The following is a 23,374-nucleotide window of genomic DNA, read 5'->3' as shown; positions in this document are numbered from 1 at the left end:
TTGAAAGAGTTACCTCTTAAAAGAGTTATATTTGTGTTATCTTGTGAATTTCAAGTTTTTTTTTTAAGAAAGGCATTAAGTTACTCATATTTTGAGGTTCTGGGCAGTGTTTTCATAGGGTAGGCATTCAGTGAATATTTGTAGAGAAGAAAATCAACTGAGGTAAACAAGGCAAGGAAAGAAAAGAATGAAGCTAGTAGAGCTATTGTTGTATATCACAGTGCTCAAAGTACTTTTTCAAAATGTCAAAAATCATTACCTCTGAATGTTGACTATCTTCCAGCCAGTTTGCTCAGAGCTCCCTTCACATCCTTGTTCCTCAGGCTGTAAATTATGGGGTTCAGCATTGAAGTCATAACTGAATAGAACAAAGAAATGACCTTATCCCTTTCATTCATTGTCTTGGAATTGGGCCTCATGTAGGCAAATATTCCAGAGCCATAGTAGAGAGCCACAACAGTGAGATGGGAGCTACAGGTAGAGAACACTTTGAGCCTCCCCTCCCCTGACTGCATCCGGATCACAGTGGAGATAATATGCCAGTAAGAGGCCAGGATGAGGGAGACAGGAGCTAGGAGGACAATCACCCATTGAAAAGAGGGCCACTTCATCACTGTAGGTGTCTGCAGAAGCCAGCTTCAGGAGTTCAGGAGGTTCACAAAAATAATGATTACTTATGTTCTGTCCCTGGCAGGGGAGACAGAGTGTAAACGCACTGTCCACTGAACATACAAATGCCCCACTGATCCAGCACACTGTGGCCAACTGGACACAAACCCTCTGGGTCATGAGAGTAGAGTAGTGTAGGGGCTGCAGACTGCCACATAACGGTCATAGGACATCATCGCCAGAGGAGCACACTCTGTGCACCCTGCTAGGAGGAAGACGACTATCTGTAGTGAGCACCCAGCAACGGAAGCAGTTTTCTGTTTTACAAGGAAGTGGACCAACACTTGGGGAACGATGCCTGTAGAGAAACAAAGATCAGCAAAGGACAAGTTTTTGAGGAAGAAGTACATGGGAGTGTGAAGTCGAGGGTCAGTTTGGATAAGGATTATTATGAGCAGGTTTCCAAAAACAGAGAGAAGGTAAATGATCAGGAAAACACAGAACAGCCAGATTTGGATCTTTGGATCCTGTGAAAGTCCCAGCAAGGTAAATTCAAGCACAAAAGTTTGGTTTCCTTCTCCCATTGATGTATATCCCTGTTTACCTGTCATCAGAAGGAGAGTAGACGCATTCTGAATGTTTGATTTCACAAGCTTTATAAACAAGTGCAATGTTAATAAGTGTACCTTGGGGACTCTTTGCTTCCAGCTGCTTCCTACAATGTGCCAGTTAGCATTAGAATGCATATTGTCATTTCCACTAATTTATATAGCTTTTTAAGCCCAGTTTTCCTTGCTTGATCCACTTGGTAGTCTGAGTATCACAGTCTATACAGTTTCTTGACAACTCCTGACAACAAGGTAATTTACATACTGCTAAATAAAATATATTACAGGTATTGTCTTTGTTTTGATTTCATTTTTTCACCTCAAGAAATATTTTGTACTTGCAGACTCAGCAGTCTAAGAATGAGATGAACTTGTTTAATCAATAAAAACCACTCACTTTTTATATTTCAAAATTAAAAAATAGGGGTCAATGTCAAATTTGTCCATAATACTCCCAAAACATGGCTTGGGAGTTCAAACAGATAAATCATTGTTATTAATTCTTGCATTTTCCCATTGTGTTTTTATAAAGAGGCTTAAGTAGCAATCCAAACAGGACAAGGAAGAAAAGAGGAAGTTATGACCATGGACTATAATCCTGACCCTTGTACAAATATTTCACATGATAAAGAGGAACTTCTGAACTGAATATTACACAGCCCTGTCACACAATTTCAGCTCACCTCAGACCTCAGGTTTAGCCATGGTGGACAGTTCTGACTCCCCTGGCACCACAGACAATTTACCTCAGGGACCCCCTGCTGTCTTTCAGCATTCTGCCACAGTGTTGGAAGCATGGGCAAGTTAATGTCCCAGAGGCAACCTTTAACCAATGGACAATGGGAATTGATGAATAAGTGCACCAGACATTTCTGGGAGGCACCTGTATGCTTCTTAGAAGTTGAACTCTATATAGTTAAGCCCCCATTATTTATTACTCCTACTGTTATTCTTATTTCCCCTAAAGAACTTTTTTAAGAGTTTTTTTCCTAATCATCATCCCTCATGAAACCATCCCTGGGATCAGTTTTCAAATAAACTGTCTGTACCCAAGCTCTTTTCTCAGGCTCTGCTTTCAAGGACCTAAACTAAGAGAGAAAGTACAGATATGGAAAGTACCTGATATGGAAGCCTAATGAAGGCATGCTGAGAGGCTGCCTTCTGCAGCCGGGGAATCCCAGCTGTGTCTGCCGACAGTAAATAACACTTCCTGGGTGCTAGCAGGGCCAACGCGCATCAAGGTCAGTTTGAGTTTGGTGCCACTGGTGACCATACAATTACCATAAGTTTACCTTTAACATTCAGATTACTGGATTAGACTTGCAACTTAGAAGATTTTGTGAGAGATATAGGAGCCTAACTATTGTGTCAAGGATCTTGACAAGTATGCTGGGTACTAGAGCATGCTTTCAAGTTGTGGTGCTACAGAAGACTCTTGAGAGTCCCTTGGACTGCAAGATCAAACCAGTCAATCCCAAAGGAAATCAACCCTGAACATTCATTGGAAGGACTGATGCTGAAGCTGAAGTTCCAATAGTTTGGCCACCAGCTGCAAAGAGCTGATTCATTGGAAAAGACCCTGATGCTGGAAAAGACTGAGAGCAAGAGGAGAAGGTGGCGACAGAGGATGAGATGGCCGGATGGCATGACTGACTCAATGGATATGAGTTTAAGCAAATTCCAGGAGACAGTGAAGGACAAGGAAGCCTGGCATGCTGCAGTCCATGGGATCACAAAGAGTAGGACATGACTTAGTGACTGAACAACAACAGAGCATGCTACTCCTAACACTACTAATAATAATGAAAAAACAAAAAACAAAAAAACAATGGTATCTTATAGATTTAAATGACTGAAAATCCATTTTAGGGCTGGCTTCAGGTGAGGTTCTATCCAAACCCTCAACATGTTTCCTTATAGTCTTCCACACAGTCCTCATCCTAACTATGAGGGATGCACGATTTCTTGCTTTCATCTATTCATAAAAATAAAGTTTCTTTGCAACAGCTTTCTCATCAAAGTACTAAGATAAAGTCTGATGTGGAATAGAGTCAGATTCCCTGCAAAAATATGTATCCCCAAAAGAAATCAGGAAATTTTGAGCAAAGAAAAAAAGATATTAAAAAGATAACCAGCAAATATCCAATTCACCTGTACATCTTCCATTTTGTTTTATAATACATGCCAGACTCTAATGCAAAAAATCTGAGAAATAGAACACAAACAGTGGCAAAACATAATGGAAGAGAAAGTACAAAAAATTCTTTTTTGGTCTTGGAATGAGAAAAAAAAAATCATGATACCAAATCCATTAGCCATGAAGAAATAGGCATCTGATCATCTTTGTTTTCTTATTTACTCAACAGGTAATTATCAAGTGTCACTTTCTAAAATAAAATTCCCTGAGAAATCACATTACTTTCAAAGAACCATTAACAAAGGCAAGAAGCTTCATTTTTGTCTTTTGGAAGTGACAATACAATTTGAATTTCTTTTCTTATATTTGATTTTGATTTTGCCTTCATTTATGATAAACAAATATGTTTAAACATCCTTTATATTAAAATGCACGCAGACACAGATACACAACAGCCTTTCTTTGGTTCTACTGTTCTTTCTAGCCATTGCCTAATTTTTCTAATTTTGCTGCCAAACTTTCCAATCATTCTCTTTCATTGCCAAATATATTCATGACTGAAAGTTCCCATCCATTTTCCTTTTTAGTTATTTTCAATATAATTCCTACTCCTGTGATTCTACTGAAAAACTACTATTCCAAACTCCCCCATAATTTGATATTCAACCCTCTTGGGTGCATTCTTCATTTCTGTGTTTTGGGCACTGTTTGGTAGTCTTCCTCCTTGAAACTCTTTTCCATTGGGTTCTGTTAAACCTATATATAATTTCCTGAATCTGAAGTCTGTATTAATTTGATTTTGTCTCATATATATTTCAGCTGTTAGGTTAAGTTGGAGAAAAAGCACAACAAATGCCAAAGTTTCTTATTACAGTCAATGCCTCCACAAATCTTGGTCTCTTTTCTTTACTTTTTCCTTGTGTCTTTCCAATATTCCCATCATAGCTAGGGAAACATTCCTCTCAAGTTCCCTGCCCTAACCCAACTAAGGTCAACCTCACCACTCAGGATTTTCTCCGTGACTGTATAACAGAAAAATGAAAATGTCAACATAAATAGGTTCAACTGCTCACCTCTTCACATCCTTACATCCGTGTAATAATCCACCCTTTCCTCTCAGCAGAAGAGTTGTCTTAGCTATAGTAAGGGGATTCCCTTGTGCTTGTAATGTCAAATATTTCTTCTCTGGTTATTTTTCCAACATAACCTCTTTTTTTTTTTCCTTCTACTTTCCCCATCTTTTGTGCTACTTGTTTCTCCTTCTAACGAAGGAATTTTATCTATTTCTTCTCCTCTCTAAGCTTCTTGAGATAATATTTTTAATCTCTCCAATAAATCTATTTGCACAATTGAAAGAGACCTTTCAATGCTCAAGTATATTAATTGTGCTCTTGATTGTCTTGTGTGATCACTCAGTCATATGTACAACTATGAATACTCTCAAAGCCGTATTCTCCCTTGCCTTCTCTTAGACCTTTTTTCTCCCAATGACACCTCCTTTTCTTTTCCTTATCATACTTTTCTTTTGCCCATCATTTAGTATCGGCATTTTCCTCTTTTCTTCACTTTCTGAGCCTATAGACTCTCTGCAAGATCTCACCTACTCTTCTGACTTCAGCTATCATTTAACTGTTGATGACTTCTAAATCTCTAAAAGCAACTGAGTCATTTTCTTTCAAAGTTCTGATTCACATATCAAACTTCCTACTGAACCTCACTGACAAATTCCTTTTATATATAATAGAAATAATAATAGCAATAGTAATGATTATCATTATAATGTTACAGTGATGGAATAAGTCTTGTGGACAGACAACTTGATTTGGACCTGAGCTCTATAGGTCATATTGAGCAAGTTATTTATGCCACATAAGCTTTTGTTTCTGCATCTATAAGATAAGGATATTAGTATCTATTACAGGAATTAAATTAAATTATTTATAAATACACAGTTATTATTTGGTGTACATTAGGTTTAATTATCTAGAATAATAGTAAATATTCATTACTTAATGCACACATATGGACCAATTACTTCACATACATTTTCTTGTTTAACTTTTAATTTAAGATAGCCAAACTTGAAACTATGATCTCTTTTTTTTTCTATAAATACTCCTTTCTTTCCCTTATATTGGTAAAACTACTAAGACGGATTTTCAGATTGAAAATTGGAGTCCTTTTCTCTGTTTTTTTCCTTTTTTTTTTTTCCTTTCCATCAATTGGACAATTTAAATAGTCACTAATTTTATCTCAGGAGATCTCAAATCTCTCTCCTCCTCTCAATTGCTAATACCACCAACCTATTTTCTGACCTCATAATTTCTACTTATTATATCTCTATGACTTCTCTGCCTGCTTTATTGCTCTTTCAAAGGCTGAATACAGGGCAGCGAAATCTGCAGTTTAAAGATCAAAATCCCATTTGGCATTTCTCGCTGGATTTTTATTTCCCCATCCTAAATCTTTGCCAACCACTAGTCTCAAAGACCTGAACTTAAATTCTCGAAGGGCTTGGACAGTGACTTTTCCAGGGAGGAAGTCATTAAAATTAAGGTCCTGAGAGCTGACATAAACAATGCATTCCCATGAGTCTGACTTTGTAAGATATTCTGAAGCAGCTTATATCATGTTTGTAGACACAGATTGGAATCTTTGTGTCTTCCCTGATTTCAACTTCTATTTAACAGAGACCAAACTTTAAATGGACATGTAGAAAACAACATAAATACATGTGTTATTTAACCTAGTACTTCCATTCCTAGATACCCAACAGAAATTAAAGCCTCTGCTTATACAAAAGCTTGTAACTGTTCTTACCAGCTTTATTCAAGATAGCCAAAATCTTGGGAAAAAACCAACTGTGCATCAACAGATGAATGCACAAATAAACTAGTGTATCCTTATGGAGCATCCATTTAACAGAATAGTACTCAGGAGAAAATAGAAAATAATAGAGTATTGATAAATGCAACATCATGGTTGAATCTCAAAAACATTGTGCTGAACAAATGAAACTAGACTGGCTTAAATGAAAGAATGGGGAGGGGGGGATTGTAAACTCTTTGACGCAATCAGAGGCCAGAGGTCACAAGACCAAAAAATAATCAAAAATAAAAGTTGAGATCTCCAAGAAAAGATAAACCAAGTTGATCGCCAATGGCAGAGCCACTATTATTTTATGTGCACTTGAAAAGAATGTGTATTAGATGGACTATTCTTACTATATCTATTAAGTTCATTAAGTCAAATGTGTCATTTAAGGCCAATATTTATTTACTGATTTTCATAAATCAGTATGAATAATTTGTACATTGATGTAAGTGGGGTACTAAAATTTCCTACTATTATTGTATTACTGTCAATTCCTTCCTTTATGTCTGTTCATTTTTGCTTATACATTTAGTTCTCCTATGTTGGGTTTACAATATATCCTCTTGGATCTTCTCTTTATGACAATATAATGACTTCCATTTTAATTTGTTGCTATCTTTGTTTTAAAGTCTATTTTGTTTCATATGAGTATTGTAATACCAGCTTTCTGTTTCCATTTGTATAGAATATCTTTTTCCCCATGCTTTTACTTTCAATCTTTGTGTGTATATATGTGAGAAGAGTCTCTCATAGGTAGAGAATATAGATGGGTCTGTACTTTTTATGCATTAATTCATCCTATGTCTTTTGATTGGAGCATTTCATTGTTTCACATTTAAAGTGGATATTGATATGTACGTACTTTATTTTCAATTTGTTAACTGTTTTCTGGTTGTTTTTGTAGTTCTTCACTACTTTTTCTTCTCTTTGTCTCTTCCTTGTGGTTTGATTTTTTTTTTTTAAGTGTTTTGTGTGAGTTCCTTTGCCTTTATTTTTGGAGTATCTACTGTAGGTTTGTAATTGGTGATTGCTATTAGGTTCATGAATATACATTGTTGTTGTTCAGTCACTAAGTCATGTTGAACTCTTTGCAATCCCACAGACTTTGGCATACCAGGCTCTCCTGTCCTCCATTATCTCCTGGAGTTTGCTCAGATTCATGTTCATTGAGTTGGTGATGCTTATCTAACCATCTCATCCTTGCCGCCCCTTCTCCTTTTGCCTTTAATCTTCCCCAGCATCTGGGTCTTTGCCAGTGAGTCACCTCTTCATATCAGGTGGCCAAAGTATTGGAGCTTCATTTTCAGCATCAGTCCCTCCAATGAAATTCAGGGTTGATTTCATTTAGGATTGACTGGTTGGATCACCTTGCAGTCTAAGGGACTCTCAAGAGTCTTCTACAACACCACAGTTCGAAAGTATCAATTTTTCAGTGCTCATTCTCTTGTATGGTCCATCTCTCACATCCATACATGACTACTGGAAAAACTGTCTCTTTGACTATATGAACCTTTGTCTGCAAAGTGATGTTTCAACTTTTTCATATGTTGTCTAGGCTTGTCCTAGCTTTTTTTCCAAGGAGCAAGCATCTTTTAATTTCATGGCTGCAGTCACCGTAAATACACACACACACATATATGTTTATTTCAAGCTGATAATCAACTTTGAATGCATTCTGAAAGCACTACATTTTTACTGTTCCTAATGTTACATGTTTTTAACATCATATTTTGCATCTATTTTTGTGTGTGTGTCCCTTAACTGCTTATTGCAGTTATAATTTTACTACTTCTGTCTTTTAACCTTCATAGTAGTTTTATTAAGTGGCTTATCCACCACCAGTGGATCTCTACCAGTGAGATATTTTTCTTTTGTTTATTTCCTTATTTCTAGTGATTCTTTTTTTTTTTTTTTTCTTTCCACTTGAAGATTTACTAACATTTCATGTAAGGACAATTTAGCAGTAATAATCTTTTTCACTTTTTGCTTGTCTGGGAAACTTATTTATCTCTCCTTCAATTCTGAAAGATAATCTTGCCAAGTAGGGTATTCTCGGTGGTAATTTTTTTTTTTTTTTTCTTTTCAGCACTTTAAACACATCATGCCCTCCCTTCTGGCCTGCAGCTTCTGCTAAAAAATCAGCTGATTTTTCAGTCTTCACTGATATCAGTCTTATCAATATTTCCTTGTATGTAACTAGTTGTTTTTCTTTGCTGCCTTTAAATTTCTCTCTTTATCTTTAATTTTTGCCATTTTAATTATGATATGTCTTTTGTGGTTCATTTCAAGTTTATCTTGTTTGAGACTCTCTGTGATTCCTGGACCTAGATATGCTTCCTTCCCCTGGTTAAAGAAGTTTTTAATCATTAGTTTTTCAAATAAGTTGATCTCCCTTTCACTCTCTCTTATGCTTCTGGGACTCCTAAAATGTAAATGTTAGTTTGCTTGACTTATGACTTTAGGGATCTTCACTTAAAAATATTTTTTTCCATTATGCTACTCTATCTGGATGAGCTCCATTGCTTTGTCTTATAGCTCACAGATTTGTGCTTCTTCATCCATTCAGCTGCTGAACCCCTATATTTTTCAGTTCAGTTTTAACTTTTGTTTGGTACTTTCTTATATTTTCTTTGTTGACCTTCTGATTGTGTTCATCTATTCTCCTTCATTTTTACAACCATTACTTTGAACTCTTATCAGACAGGTTGTTTATCTGTGCTTAATTAAAGTCTTTCTGGAAATCATGAGACTTCCCATATGTGCCCAGCATGTGGGCCCAGGATGTGCCCCACCTGTTGTGGCAGGGCTGCAGCTGCAGTGTGGATATGGGTGGAGTTCTCTCACTCAGGCTGGTTGGGACAGGAACTGTTGCTACAGAGATAAACAGGGCTTTCAGTGAGGGACACACCCAAGCTCTAGCAGATTTCCAGGGGAGTACCAAAGTGACTCCTAGCATTAGCAAGATAGGATGGATAAGCTCCCAAAGTGGTGCTTCCCAGAGAGGACTCACCAATTGCCTGCTTCTCTGACAGACACTTTAAGATTAGTAAATGAGGCTCCTTCTCTTTTGTTCTAAACATTTTTCCAACTGGTGTTTTTGTGCATGTGTCGCATTATAGCATAAGTGAATCTAAGTCTTTTAAGAGAGAGCTCTTCACCTCCTGCAGTTCTAGGGCTTTCCTGGATATAGTCCCCATTAGTTTTCAGGGCCAGACATTTAGGGAGCTTGTCTCTTCTTTGTGGGATCTAAAGGCTAGGGATGCCTTGGCAGGACAGCTGGAGCCACAGTGAGCATAGGCCTGGGGCATGATGTGCCATTGTTGTAGCTATGTGTTCTGGCAAACAAACTCACTCAGAAGGACAATGCAGATAGTGGAGTGCAGTTTTTTACACCAGAGGGCCCAAGGCAGAGTCTCCTCTTAGCCAAGGACCCCAATCAGTTTTTGTGAAAGCCTTATATACCCTTATATACCCTTATATACCCTAAGCGTAAGTGCTCAAACCCACTTCCCCAAATTCCTTGAAACTAGTCTGGACAAGGTAAAAGAGAGATACAATCAAAGTTAACCCATGATTCATGAATCATAAGCCTAGATAGCTAAATAGTAGATGTTTATCAATAGGCCTGTGGTCATAGCCCCATAAGCATAATGGGATTTATGACTTTGTTCTGTTACAGAGATAATTAGCATATTCTTTTAGGTGCCTGAGAGTCTAGGTACAAGTCCTGAGGCTCCTTCATCCAGGGGGTCTGGTTTTCCATTGGTATGTCGTTTCCATAGATACCGGACATATAGATCAAAGTCCACAGTCCGGCCCAAGATGGAGTCCTGCTTTCAAGATGGAGTCTATTCTGTTTCCTCTTTCACCATGGTTGTCCTGGTGGGCATGGGTTTAGTGGTCCCAGGGCACAATTTCTCAGGGCCTCTTTGGGGGGACAGCTGGTATGGGCCAGAAGCCTGGAGTGTCCTGGGGAAGTCTTAGAGGGTTGGTTAGAATGCCTGTACCATTCTCGCATCCACACTATCAAGGTGGAGGAGGAACGCAAAAATGGTGATTTTTAGTGCCTCTGAGAGAGAGGCACTCTCAGAATTTCAGCAGTTTTACAGATGTTTGCACATGCCTTAGGGTTAATATATGAATTTCTTTCACATGTAGCTTAGATGTCCTTTAAACTGCTGGGGTTTTTCTTTCCTGTGTCCCAGGGAAGTCTATTTACAGTTCCTTCATTGATATCCCTCCCTATTACAGGTCAGCGTGCCAGGGGTGGGATTCCCATCAATACTGTGTCTCCATCTCTCCTATCTATCTCTATGCAGTCTTTCTCTCATTTGACGTGCAGAGGCTGTTCAATCAGCTCTCAATTCTTCTTCAGGAGAAACTATTCTATAGGTAGGTGTAGGTTCAGTGTACACATGGGGGGCAGTAAGGTCAAGGTCTTCCTATGCCACCGTCTTCAAGCAGAATGTTCGAATCAATTTTACTTTCAGTTCAGTTCAGTTCAGTCACTCAGTTGTGTCCGACTCTTTGAGACCCCATGAACTGCAGCACACCAGGTTTCCCTGTCCATCACCAACTCCTGGAGTTTACTCAAACTCGTGTCCATTGAGTCAGTGATGCCATCCAACCATCTCATCCTCTGTTGTCCCCTTCTCCTCCCTCCTTCAATCTTTCCCAGCATCAGGGTCTTTTCAAATGAGTCAACTATTTGCATGAGGTGACCAAAGAATTGGAGTTTCAGCTTCAGCATCAGTCCTTCCAATGAATGTTCAGAACTGATTTCCTTTAGGAGGGACTGGTTGGATCTCCTTACAGTCCAAGGAACTCTCAAGAGTCTTCTCCAACATCACAGTTCAAAAGCATCAATTCTTTAGTGCTCAGCTTTCTTTATGGTCCAACTCTCACATCCATACATGACCACTGGAATTTTTAATTAATTTTCACTGTATAGTTGGAGTATAGTTGCTCCACAGTGTTGTGTGGGCTTCTACTGCACAGCAAAGTGAATCAGCTACACGTATCCACATACATATGTCCCTGCTTCCTTGGATTCCCTCCCCATTTAGGTCACCTCAGAGCACTGAGTAGGATTCCCTGAGCTACACAGTAGGTTCTCACTAGTTATCTACAATATACATGGTATCAATAGTGTGTATGCATCAATCCCAATTTCTCAATTCCTCCCACCCCCCCATGAATCAATTTTAAACTTACTGTAATGATTGATGTTTCAAAAAACTCCTGGTGATTACTTCCTTATTTTATTTTGGAACAAATTAAGTTAGCACTTCCTAGTCATGCACCAATATTTTCCACTCTCGACAGCATAAAAGGCCATCCCTGCAAAGCTCCTCCTACTCCTTTTCAGGAATCTCTGCTGCCCTAATCTTCTCAGCCCCAGTTTTAATGCCTTTAATGTCCCCTGTTACCTAATGCTACCAAAACATTTCACTTACCTGAAAAGGAACTGACATTAATGGTCGTACACATCCACACCCACTCCAATGACTTAAGGAGCTGGTCCCTGAGAAATCCATCAGGCCAAACAGTGTTACTCTTAGCACTAACCACAGAAACTGAGCAGTATATAGGTGTATTACTTTATTTTCCTGGACACTCGGCCAGCAGTATTGAAGTTTAAGATCAAATGAAGCTGGGATGGAGAAGTTGGGTAATGGTATGAAGGCAATCATTTTGAGAAATATATGTGTGTGTGTGTGTGTGTGTGTGTGTGTGTGTGTGTGTATGGACTAAATCAATACATTGTACATTTGAAACTTACAGAATATTATATATCAACTATACCTCAACAAAGCCAGAAGAAGTCAAAGGAGTCTTACTCAACAGGACCATCTGACTTTGGCTCATATGGAGCTAGTTTTGGACTGAAATTTTAGGCTATTTAAAAATTATTATTATTATTAATTAATATTAAGTCAGGTCTTTTAATATACTGCAATATATTTCAGTAAAGATTTATTCAAGAAAGCAGTTAAGAACAGGGTCCCTTTTACCCTGAAGGTCAGGCTGAGACTTGTAGTATTTTGCCTGTTATTTCTCTTGGTGCATGATGCAAAGAAGATTACTGGAGGTGATTGTAAATGAGAAATAGCAAGCCCTCTCTGAATTCTTAAAGTGCCAGAAGTTCTGAGTTTTAATTATCAAAAAGTGAGCCTCTCTCCAAGCCTTGATTCCCTAGCAAGTTTTGACAAGCTTAAAGAAGCTTTCCCTGGAAATTCCCCAGGCCAAGGACAGCTGCAACTTGCATGAATATGGGCCAAGTTGAGACAACTCAAATACACACACACACACACACAGAGACACACACACACACAACACGCAGCTGCTGGGAAAGGAGTGAAAGAAGTAGAATTGGGGTTGAAAGAAGTGCATGGAAGCCTATAGGTGCACAACTCATTCATTCAGAGCTACATCTTCCTTTTTTTAGTTTATTTATAAAAATCCCTACTTTCCTGCCTCATAGAAAGAAGCATAATGCAGAAGGAGAAGCTATAGAAATAAGAGAGACTCTCCTTTGTGACTTTTCAAAATTAGCAATAGTTGAGGAAGCAGAGGTGCAAAATATTAAATCTGATCATAATAGTAAATGCTTCCAAGATCATTAATCTGGTCAGACAGAGATCTGTACTAAACCAATGGGGACAGAACGAAGGGACAAAATAGGTAATTAAATTGTTAATCCCACTTGGGGATTGTAAGTAGAAAGATATGGGTGGTGGTGGCAGTTCAGTCACTAAGTCGTGTCTGACTCTGGCGACCCCATAGACAGTAGCCTTCCAGGCTCCTCTATCCATGGGATTCTCCAGGAAAGAATACTGGATGAAAAACATGGGAGACCCCCATAAGTTAATAATTACTTGAGAAAGTAGGTTTGCTTAGCCACAAACCAAGCAGGCTTTGCTTAGCAACAAAATCATACAACAGCAGCATGGAACATGCCCCCAGCAATAAAACAATGGTGGCATGAGACCCACATTCTGCCCAGTGAGCTCATGAAGTTAATGATCCCTAAGACCTACCCGCCACACACATAAAAAACAATTTGTGGATCTAGCTTGTCAATGTATGGACAAGAAAACTTCCCTGCTCAATCTGAAGGAGGAACTAACGAAGGAAACATGACGTCTACTCAAGAAAGACAAAGAAGGTTTTCTCCCCCTCCCTACTCTTCCTTTGATTATAAAACTGTAGCCCACCAAGTTCTCGGGGCGTGGCATTTCTCACCCACCAGCTTGTAAGCCTCACAAGCGTCCTATTCTAATAAATCACTTCTTATCTACCACTTCACTCCTGCTGAATTCTACTCTATACATAAAGGAATATGGTATCATAACTCTTCGGAGTGCTCCCCCAAAATGATACCAATCATGTCAAACAAGATAGGTGTTATATCCCAGGGGCTAAATCTCAAGGGTACAACCTTTTAGACTTATCAAATGTTCTGGTCAAAGAAGCAATGCTCTTGGAAGCCTTGTATAAAGGAAACACTCCATCTACTCTTCCCAATACTGTGAAACAAATCAGCTGACGATTCATACTCAGTGCAAGACGGCACCTCAGAGCTCACCCCTGCATCAGCCATGAGACTGTCATTACTTGCTACACAATCAACAAACTGGTCCTAGTCCTACAATAGTCATGATTCTCCTGGGTGGTTTTAAAATTTTCAAAGACAATGAGCTGTAGAACTGTAGGTCCTTTTCACTTTTTTCTTACTAGAAAAATTAGTAATTAAGAACGTGGCTCAGAAGCCAAACTGCCTGAGTGTGAGTCCCAGTTCTGTCATGCCCTGGCCTTTGGAATTTAGGTAAATTAATCCAATTTCCTATGCCTTAGTTTCCTAGGGGAGCAAAATTCGCCACCCCAAAGCGATTCTTTGGCATGACAATTAATTTATGCTATTTAATTTTAAGAAACCAAAGACACAGGAAGTCTTTTTTTTACCTAACATTTAGCTGTCTACAATATTTAGATAAAGGGCCTGCTACCAGAATAGAGCTACTATCAGAGATAGCTGCAAAGAATATGAGAGCTAGGTATGATGGGTGAAACCCAACAGAGCTTAAGGATCAAGAGTCTGCTGTCTGCCCCATTGTCTCTGCATGACCCAGTAAGCATGTGTTTACCAAACATTTGCTTTTCCTCTCCATTTCAACTGCCTTCTTCCTCTTTTTGAAGTCCCAAGCCAGTACCCCTAATACATTCTTTTGCCTTTAGCTGAAGATGGTATTTAAGATGAGGGGTTGGTTTCTACCATTTTAGCAAGTTAGTTTTCTTGGGTCCTTTTCACAAGTATAAAAGTTATAAAATTTTTGCTTGGTTTTCTTTGGTTTATCTGTCCCAGGGTCCCCCACTAGAAGAAAAGTAATAGTTAAGTTTTATTGAATGTTAAGTAAGGCCCAAACACTATGCTACAAGATTTACATGATTATTTACTTTTCAAAGCAACTCTTGGATATAAGTACTGCTTTTATTCCCATTTCATAATTAGAAGATAGAGAGATTGTGGAAAGCTAAGTAATGTCAACCACAAACTGGCGCTTACCACCTACTTCTCCAAGGATTAAATCATGTGCTGCTCCAGGTGCTGCTTTTCAACACCCCTGAAAGGAGTTCAGAGTGGAGATAGAAAGGAGGCACTCTCTGCTGGCCGCACAGGTCTTCAGATAGTTAAGACATTTTCAAGAACTGATTTTATGAGCCTAATTCTTGTATCTCCTCATACCTAGAAAAGAACTAAAGTCCTTCATGGTGATGACTGTTCCTTGTGACTAGCAGAAATCTTCTGGAAAAAATATGTACTTGATTGCATGTATTCCCCCTTCACCAAAATGACATATATACTGATCTTCCGCCTGCCTCTTCGGAGCAGTTTCTCAGAGCTATCTGAGGAGCTGTCTCCTGGGCTGCAGTCTTCATTTTTACCTCAAATAAAATTTAACTCACAACTCTCACATTGTGTACCTTTTGGATTCAACAGTAACTTGCCCTAATTCAACTAGCAAGTAATCACACAGGGACTTAAGGTCAGATCAGTTTGAATACAATTCAATCCATTCTCTTATTTACTAGCTAGATGGATCTTAAATCCCCAAATTGAACTTTATTCAACAGATAATGAGATGTAATTGACAAAGTTTTAAATCAGGGGTAAGATAACACTCCTAGTTTTGCCCTGGTCCTCCCACCCTGTCCTCTTAGCAGCAGGTGAGTAGGTGTTGGCTGGCAGTGATTTACATTATTACACCCCACATTATTCAGACACAGGTTAAAAAAAAAAAAAAAAAAAAAACAAGCTAGCTGCTTGGCTCACAGAACACAGCCACATTTCTAACCTGCCAGAGCAATCTCCCATCCCAAGGTCTGACTGAACTGGAAGGAGACCTAGGATTCACACTGGTGAGTCTCCTCTTGCCCAGGGGCCCATGATGGGGTTAACTTTCCCTTTACCCATGGGGAGGACGGGAGCACAGCTGACTAAGAAAGGTCTGCAGTGTGTGTGAAAGTCTTCTTGGTCCTGGTCTTTACTTTCCTTCTTGATTTGACTCTGTCTCTGTCTATCTCTCTGTCTTTCTCTTGTATATATGTATGTGTGGGTCGCTTTCCTCATCATTCTCTATTGCCCTATTATGATTGCTCTCTGACTTGCTCGTGTCACTCTCTCTGTCTTTGTCTTCTTTGACTTACAGTTTGTTAAGGTCCTGCTTTAAACACATTTCAGAGTTCTTTGCTCAAATCTAGGAACCCTGGGAAAGAGTCCTCATTGAGGACTCCAGGTCTGAGCTATCTCTGAAAATGTGAACAGTCTACAGAGGACACACAAAGACCAAAGTACATGTACAAAGACTGTGTAAGAACTCTTCTGCCTTTAAATTCATTGAAGCCTGGGTTCATTTTTTGGCTATCATTGTCAATGGAACTGAGCAATATGGGCTTCTGCTCCCATTATGTTCTACTATGTCCTCTACCGTATCTATTTTTTGTCTTAAAATACACAGGTAAATCAGATCTGTGTCCATGTCTTCCACCAGACACTGAGCACTTGATGAATGGGATTTTATCTTATTAGTGAAAGAAAGTGAAGTCACTTAGCCGTGTCCAGCTCTTTGCGACCCCATGGACTATAACCTATCAGGCTCCTCTGACCATGGGATTCTCCAGGCAATAATACTGGAGTGGGTTGCCATTTCCTTCTCCAGGGGATCTTCCCCACCCAGAGATCAAACTCAGGTCTCCTACATTGCAGGCAGATGCTTTACCATCTGAGCCACCAGGGAAGACCCCTTTATCTTATTAGTCTTGCTTAAAAATAGCTTTTTATCTAAGTAAAATGAATGAATTGTAAAATAATAAATGTAAGTAAAATAAATAAATGACAATAATTGCTGTATTCTCTGGGCTCCTATACCACACTATAAAATAATTGCATTCAAGCTTAATCACATTCATGCCATGGTTATATGTGTCATTTTTCATAAATCTCTTGAGGACAGGAAAGGTATCCCACTTCTCTTTTATTCCCCATTATCTGCCACAGCTCCACAGAATGTATTGAATAAATACTTATTTTTAAATGAAATAGTGAATATTTCTCCTGGCAGGGCCCACCCAGTGCTCCTTAGATCCTGGGAAACTAGGGTGGTGGTGAGGTATATAGGCTAGAAAAGAATCTAGTAGTCACCCATATTTGTGTAAATATTTAATCGTTGATAAGGTTACCCCACAGCCTAACAGTTGTATATCAGCCCTGTATAAATAGGGCCTGCTAATCCTTTCTCTGAGGATATTTTCCCTGACTGATTGCATCTATTTTTTATTAATTTGACTGTTATCTATGCTGATGATTCCTTAATCTAAATCTTCAGCCCAAACAGGTTTCTGGTATGCAGGACCATGTTACCAGCCTAATAGCAGGCATCTTCACCTAGATGTTGATGTGGTAGCTAAGGGCATTTATTCTAGAGCCAGGCTTTCATAGAGCCTTGAACAAGTTACATCTCTGAATAATCACCCATAAAATAAAGATATAATAATACTTACCTTAAGATGTAAGTTTGTTGTCAGTATTCAATTAAACAATATAGGGACTTTCCTTGTGGTCCAGTGGCTAAGACTCTGTGTTTCCACTGCAGGGGGCATGGGTTCAATCCCTGGTCAGAAACTAAGATCCCACATGCTGTGTGTCATGGCAAAAAAAAAAAAATTAAAACGAAATAACAAAAAACAATACATGTAAAGTATGTAGAAGAATATTTGGAAAATATAAAGAGCATATGTTAACCATTATGTTAATCTCAAACTCAATCTGTTAAAATTAAATGAGTCATCTTCTTTCAGCCTCAGATCTGCTCCATACCTTGTAGTCTCCTACAAGGCATGGGGCATTTCAATAAAATGCCCAATTAAGTATAAACCTAGGAATCACCTGCAAGACATTCATTTGCACAAACAATAAAAAAAAGTTCTGCTATTTTATTTAAAACTTTTAAATATGTTTTGATTCTGTATCTTTTTCTCTGTCCTTCCTAACACAGTTCTACTTCTTGTTCTAATCATTAGCCTCTCTTTTCTCTCTCCGGTGCACATTTTTCTTATATATCTGATAGGCTAAACAACAGTCCTCCCCCCTCCCAAAATATCCATGTTCTAATTCCTGGAACCTGTAAACTTTATATGGCAAAAGGGACTTGCAGAGGTGGTTAAATTAAGAATATTGGGACAGTATCCTGAATTATCCAAGAAAGTCCTAAATGCAGTCTCCTAAGAGAAAAGGCAGATGGAATTTTTACTACAGAAAGGGAGAAAGCAATGTAACCACAGAAGCAGAAACTGGAATAATGAAGTCACAAGTCAAGGAGTGTCAGTGGAAGCCAGAAAAGGTAAGGAATGGATTCTCCCCTGGAGCTGGCTCCTGAAAAAGCTATATGTCCTACCATACCTTGATTTTAGTCTTGTAAGACAGACTCAATATAGAATTCTGGACCCAGAACTATGAGACAAAAATTTTTTTTGCTGTTTTAAGCCCCTAATTTTAGGGTAATTTTTTAATAGCAACAATGGGAAATTAATACAATCTCCTTCATCAAAAATTTCTCCCTCCCTATAGGATCATTCCTACCAAGTGCTTTGCTAAATCCAACACCTAAAATAAATTTTCTTAACCACATGACCCATGCTGTAATAGCCCCTTTACTCTGCTTATACTGAGAGCAAAAAATATTGGAAGACTTAGCTGATCATCTCATCTCTAATTTTCTCTTTATGCACTTCCATTAAGCTTTTCCCCCCCACCAATAGAAATGGCTTTTATCAAGGTCATCAATAAATTTCTTCTTAAAGGACACAATGACTAATTCACTATCTTTATCCTCCTGATGCCTCAGAAGCACTTAATAAGGTTGACCACAGCTTTCTTTTAGAAACACTTCCTTCTCCAGGATTCAGTGAGTTCATATATGCCTCATTTCCCACCTCCTCTGCTTTCTTTAGTCTCCTCTTACTTCTCATCTAAGCGCTGGAATGCTGCTCACCTTCAGGGCCCTTCTTTCTTCTCTATCTATACTTTTTTCCTAACCAAGCTTACCAGTCCCATGCCTTTAAATACTAAATATGGGCAACTCTCTGGTCTGTATCTCCAAATTGGACCCACTCCTTTAAAGATATGCCCACTTTAGTCTATTTACCACCTCCACCAGTCTATCTAATTGATTCTGTAAATAAAATATGATGTCCAATCTGTTTATATAATAAACTGACCATCTCAGGGCATGACGCCAGAATCAATCTATTATACTCAGGTCAGAATCTTAGAAGTCGTCTGTGTTGGTTTTTAATCTCTGCACAACAAATTAGCAAAAAATTAGTAGCTTAAAAAAACACCAATTTATTATTTTACAGTTTCCATGGGTTAGGGATCCATGTAAGAGTTAGATAAGTCTTTTGGGCAAGATTGGAAAAGGCAGCAATTAAAGTGTTTTCCATGCTTCTTATCTCATCTGGAGTTCAGGGTCTTCTTCAAACTTCATTTAGGTTATTAGATAACTGAGCTTCCTTCAGATTATGACTTAAGTTCTCATTTTCTTGCTGGCTATCAGCCCAGAATCACTCTCAGACCCTAGGAATATTACCCAAACAGGCAGTTCAACACACGCTTTCTTCCAGATCAGCAGGAGCATACCCACTGCTGCTTCTTGCCGCTTTCAAGCACTTACCTGTTAAGTCAAAGCATTCAGAATAGTCCTCCCTGCTTTTGCATATGCGCCGTGCTGCGCTTAGTTGCCCAGTCGTGTCCAACTCTGCGATTCCATGGACTGTAGCCTGGCAGGCTTCTCTGTCCATGGGGATTCTCCAGGCAAGCATACTGGAGTGGATTGCCATGCCCTCCTCCAGGGGATCTTCCCAACCCAGGGATCGAACCCAGGTCTCCCACTTTGCCAGTGAATTCTTTACCATCGGAGCCACATAAGGTAATATAATTTCAGAAGTCATATCCCATCATATTTATAGAATCTGCCCAAAATAAGGGGAAAGGGACTATACAGGGCATGAACACAAGAGAGGGTGGGGCGGACTCTATCTTAGCATCTTAGAAACCTGCCTACTACATTATCCTTGAATTTTTATGTTTCTTCAAACCCATAATGAACTCATAAATAATTCCAGACGGCTGTGTCTACAAGAAAAACTCTATATGTGGCTATTGCTCATTATCTTACTTGCTAAAAAACTTAGTCAAGCTGCTATCTTTTTTAGATTGTTGTAAGTCTCTTTATTTTTACCACTGCCTCCTTGTGGTAATGATTCTCTATCCTCATCCAGAAGACAGAATGATCTTCCTAAAGCTCAACCATATTATGTCATTCTCATGTTTAAAATGCTCCAATTGCTTCCCACAACACATAGAAGAAACCCAAAATCTTTATCATGACCTAAAAGGTAGAACATGAATCACAACTTTCTATCATCTACTACTCTTTCCTGTTTTTCAATTTTGCACCAACAACAGTGGCCTTTATTTTGTCCCTCAAAGCATCCAACTGGTTTCTGTTTCAAGCCTTTGCATTTGCTATTTCCTATTCCTGGAAGGTTCTCCAAGTTCTTCACATTCCTCTTATCTTCTTTCAGGTTTAAACTTAACTATTGTACTTCCTGGCTTCTCTGGTGACTCAGCAGTAAAGAATCTGCCTAAAAATGCAGGAGATGCAGGTTTGATCCCTGAGTTGGGAAGATCCCTTGGGGAAGGAAATGGCAACCCACTCCAGTATTCTTGCCTGGGAAATTCCATGGACAAAGGAGCCCAGTGGGCTGGTCACAAAAGAGTCAGACACAATTTAGGAACTGAACAACAACAACATTGCATCTTCAGAGTAGTCTTTCCTAAGCATCCCGTATCCCCTGGCCCCTAGTAATGTTTCACCACACCATATTCAATCATCTTTATAGCAGAAAAATCACATTAAGATTTTTATGTTCTTGATATTGTCTTTCTCACACATATCCCAATATCCTACCTTGCCCTGGAAGGAAACTTCTTTGTGGAAAGGTATTCTGTCTTGCTCATAACTGAATATCCAGCACATGGATCATTGTATGGTGTATGGTGAGTGCTACACAGTTATTTGATGTACTTTTTGGCACTGAAAGTAAGAAAGAAATAAGTAAATTTATAGGGAACATTTTTCAGAAATGTAGGGCAAAAGAAGCAAAAGTTGGGGGGGGTTAACAATTATAACTATTTTAAAAATCATTCTGATGTGTCTTGAAGTGTACACAATGAGGAGTAACACATTATCCATTGGAAATACTGGAAGAATCATCCTTTGGGGATTTGAAAGACTTGTGTTTGACTTTTCATTCTTCCCTTAAAAAAAAAAAAATGTAAACTTGGAAATCTTACTCTGTCTCATTCTTGGCTTTCTTACCTATAAAATGAGATAATATCTAATTTTTTATTGAAACTAAATGCAATACAGGCTTCCCTGGTGGTGGAGTGGCTAACATAACAGTTTAATAGTGTTTAATTAATAGCCTGTTTAAATTTAGTGTTCTCTATTTAATAGACGAAAATAATTGAAGTACATAGATAGCTATAGTAACAAGGTGCGGGGAGCGGCTTGAAAGAGCTGACTTTTGGAGCTGCCTTGATTGATTATCAAGGGTCTGTTCAAGGGCATAGCTCTCTGTCCCGCCACCCCTCTGGAATTTACTATCCAAAGTTAAACAGAACACTAGTAAGCCTTGAATGCACACATGACGCAGATGGATAAGCCTTTCATGACCACCCTTAAGATAAACGGGCTGCCCTTCTTAACCCTTGACGTTATCAGAGAGTTCTGGTGATTGTTATCTCAAAGTGATGGTTATGGAAAAATATTTTCTCTTCTTAAGATTCTCTTCTTGGTTTAGTATAAATGTAACCCTGAGAAATAAAGAATCATCGCTGACTGCAGCGATCTTCTCGACCCCATCTGTTCTGTGTCTTTATTTCTTAGCCTAAAGGAACGCGTCGTGTTGCTCGCTGAAATCTTCCGGCTGGCCCGGCAACAAGGCAAAACAGAGGATAATAAGGATTGTGAAAGTTGAGAGCTAGGTAGTGTCTCAGAGAGGGAGGTTGCCTCCTCTATTCCTCTTAAGTTCTTGTGGATGGAATAATAATAAAATAGACACAAAATGGATTAACAGGAGAAAAAGAAACAAGTTAATTTGTGTATATGAAGGTCTCGTGGAAATGGGATCTAAGAAGTGGCCAAAGCAGGTAACTTTTACACTTTTTAAACAAAGAAAGATTAAATTTGTAAGATATTTACAAGAAAAAGAAAATTAGGTTTTGGGTGTTCAGTTAGCAAAGAATCTAAACGATTTGGCGCAGTAAATTTAAAAAGTAACATGGTTTGTTTACACAAACTTTTCAGCCCAAATTCCCCATCTTTGGCAATATCTTGAGATGCAGGGAATGTACCTTTCACATGAGAGATTTATTTCCTGCTTTCAGGGGGATGGGGAAAGGAGGGTCAGAGTGTCTCACTTGCACTGGTAGTTTCTTAAGTAACTTTAATTCAAAACAATCCGTATGCCATTGTTAAATATTTTGGGGTAGTCTGCCCTGAGCTCCAACAGTAGCATCACACCTTCTGAGGAAAATCAAAAGAGTTATATTCTTTGGGACCCCAGGGGTTGTAGCCCACCAGGCTCCTCTGTTCATGGGATTTTCCTGGCAGGAATACCGAAGTGTGTTGCCATGCGCTCCTCCAGGGCATCTTCCTGATACCACGGATCAAATCCAGGTCTCCTGTGCCTCCTGCACTGAAGGCTGATTCTTTACCGCTGAACCACGAGGGAAGCCTGGAATGCAGGTTAAGTAGCCCCACAGCTCTGAGAAACATCCCTTATGTAAGGACTATGTATCACAGGCACACAGTTGGGGGCCCAAGCATTTTGTCTTTGTTTTTAAGCATGGCAGTCTCTGATCTCCACTTCTTTCACTCACTTCTCTTAAACCATTTACTTCATATGTGTTTTTCCATCATTCCTGTGATCATCCATAATTATCTCTCCATTTCAGGTCATCATTTCCCAGATGCACAGAATGGAAAGCACACTGAAGGCGTGCCTTCTTCACATCCTTGAGGACCTTTTAGAGGAGGAGTTGGTTAAATTCAAATTTCAACTCACAAACATAGCTCTAGCTGAGGGATACAACCATATACCTCGGGGCATTATCCAGCAAGCAAACCCAGTGATACTTGCTGACCTACTGATCCAGTATTATGGGGAAGAATATTCCAAGACTGTGACTCAGATCCAGTATTATGGGGAAGAATATTCCAAGACTGTGACTCAGGAGGTCCTGAAAGCCATAAACCAGCGCAACCTCGCAGAGAAGCTCTGCCAGGCAACGGAAAAATGTGAGTCTAGACCAAACCTATTCCTGTCTGCAGACATGGCTCAAGACTTTTCCTGAAATCTCTGCGTCTTAATTAATTCAACACACACATTGAGAGCATAAAATATAAAAAGAATTGTGTGTCATGGTGCTTTTAAAAATTATTTTTGAGATAAAGTTCACATCTTTCCAACATCTTAGTCATACCTGAGTTTGATTCTGACACCTATTCTGTCTCTTCAA

The 23,374-nt window shown here is 38.9% G+C and overlaps 1 pseudogene; it reads right to left on the bottom strand.

The window, feature by feature from the left end:
• Positions 1-272: 272 nt before the first annotated feature.
• On the bottom strand, positions 273-1,211 carry LOC136175061 (olfactory receptor 2D3-like; annotated as a pseudogene).
• Positions 1,212-23,374: the final 22,163 nt, after the last annotated feature.

The sequence above is a fragment of the Muntiacus reevesi genome, chromosome 9, assembly GCF_963930625.1.
Source record: "Muntiacus reevesi chromosome 9, mMunRee1.1, whole genome shotgun sequence".
NCBI classification, from domain to species: Eukaryota; Metazoa; Chordata; class Mammalia; order Artiodactyla; family Cervidae; genus Muntiacus; species Muntiacus reevesi.
Note: the sequence above shows the minus strand (reverse complement) of the source record. Positions and strands in the feature narration are given on the sequence as shown.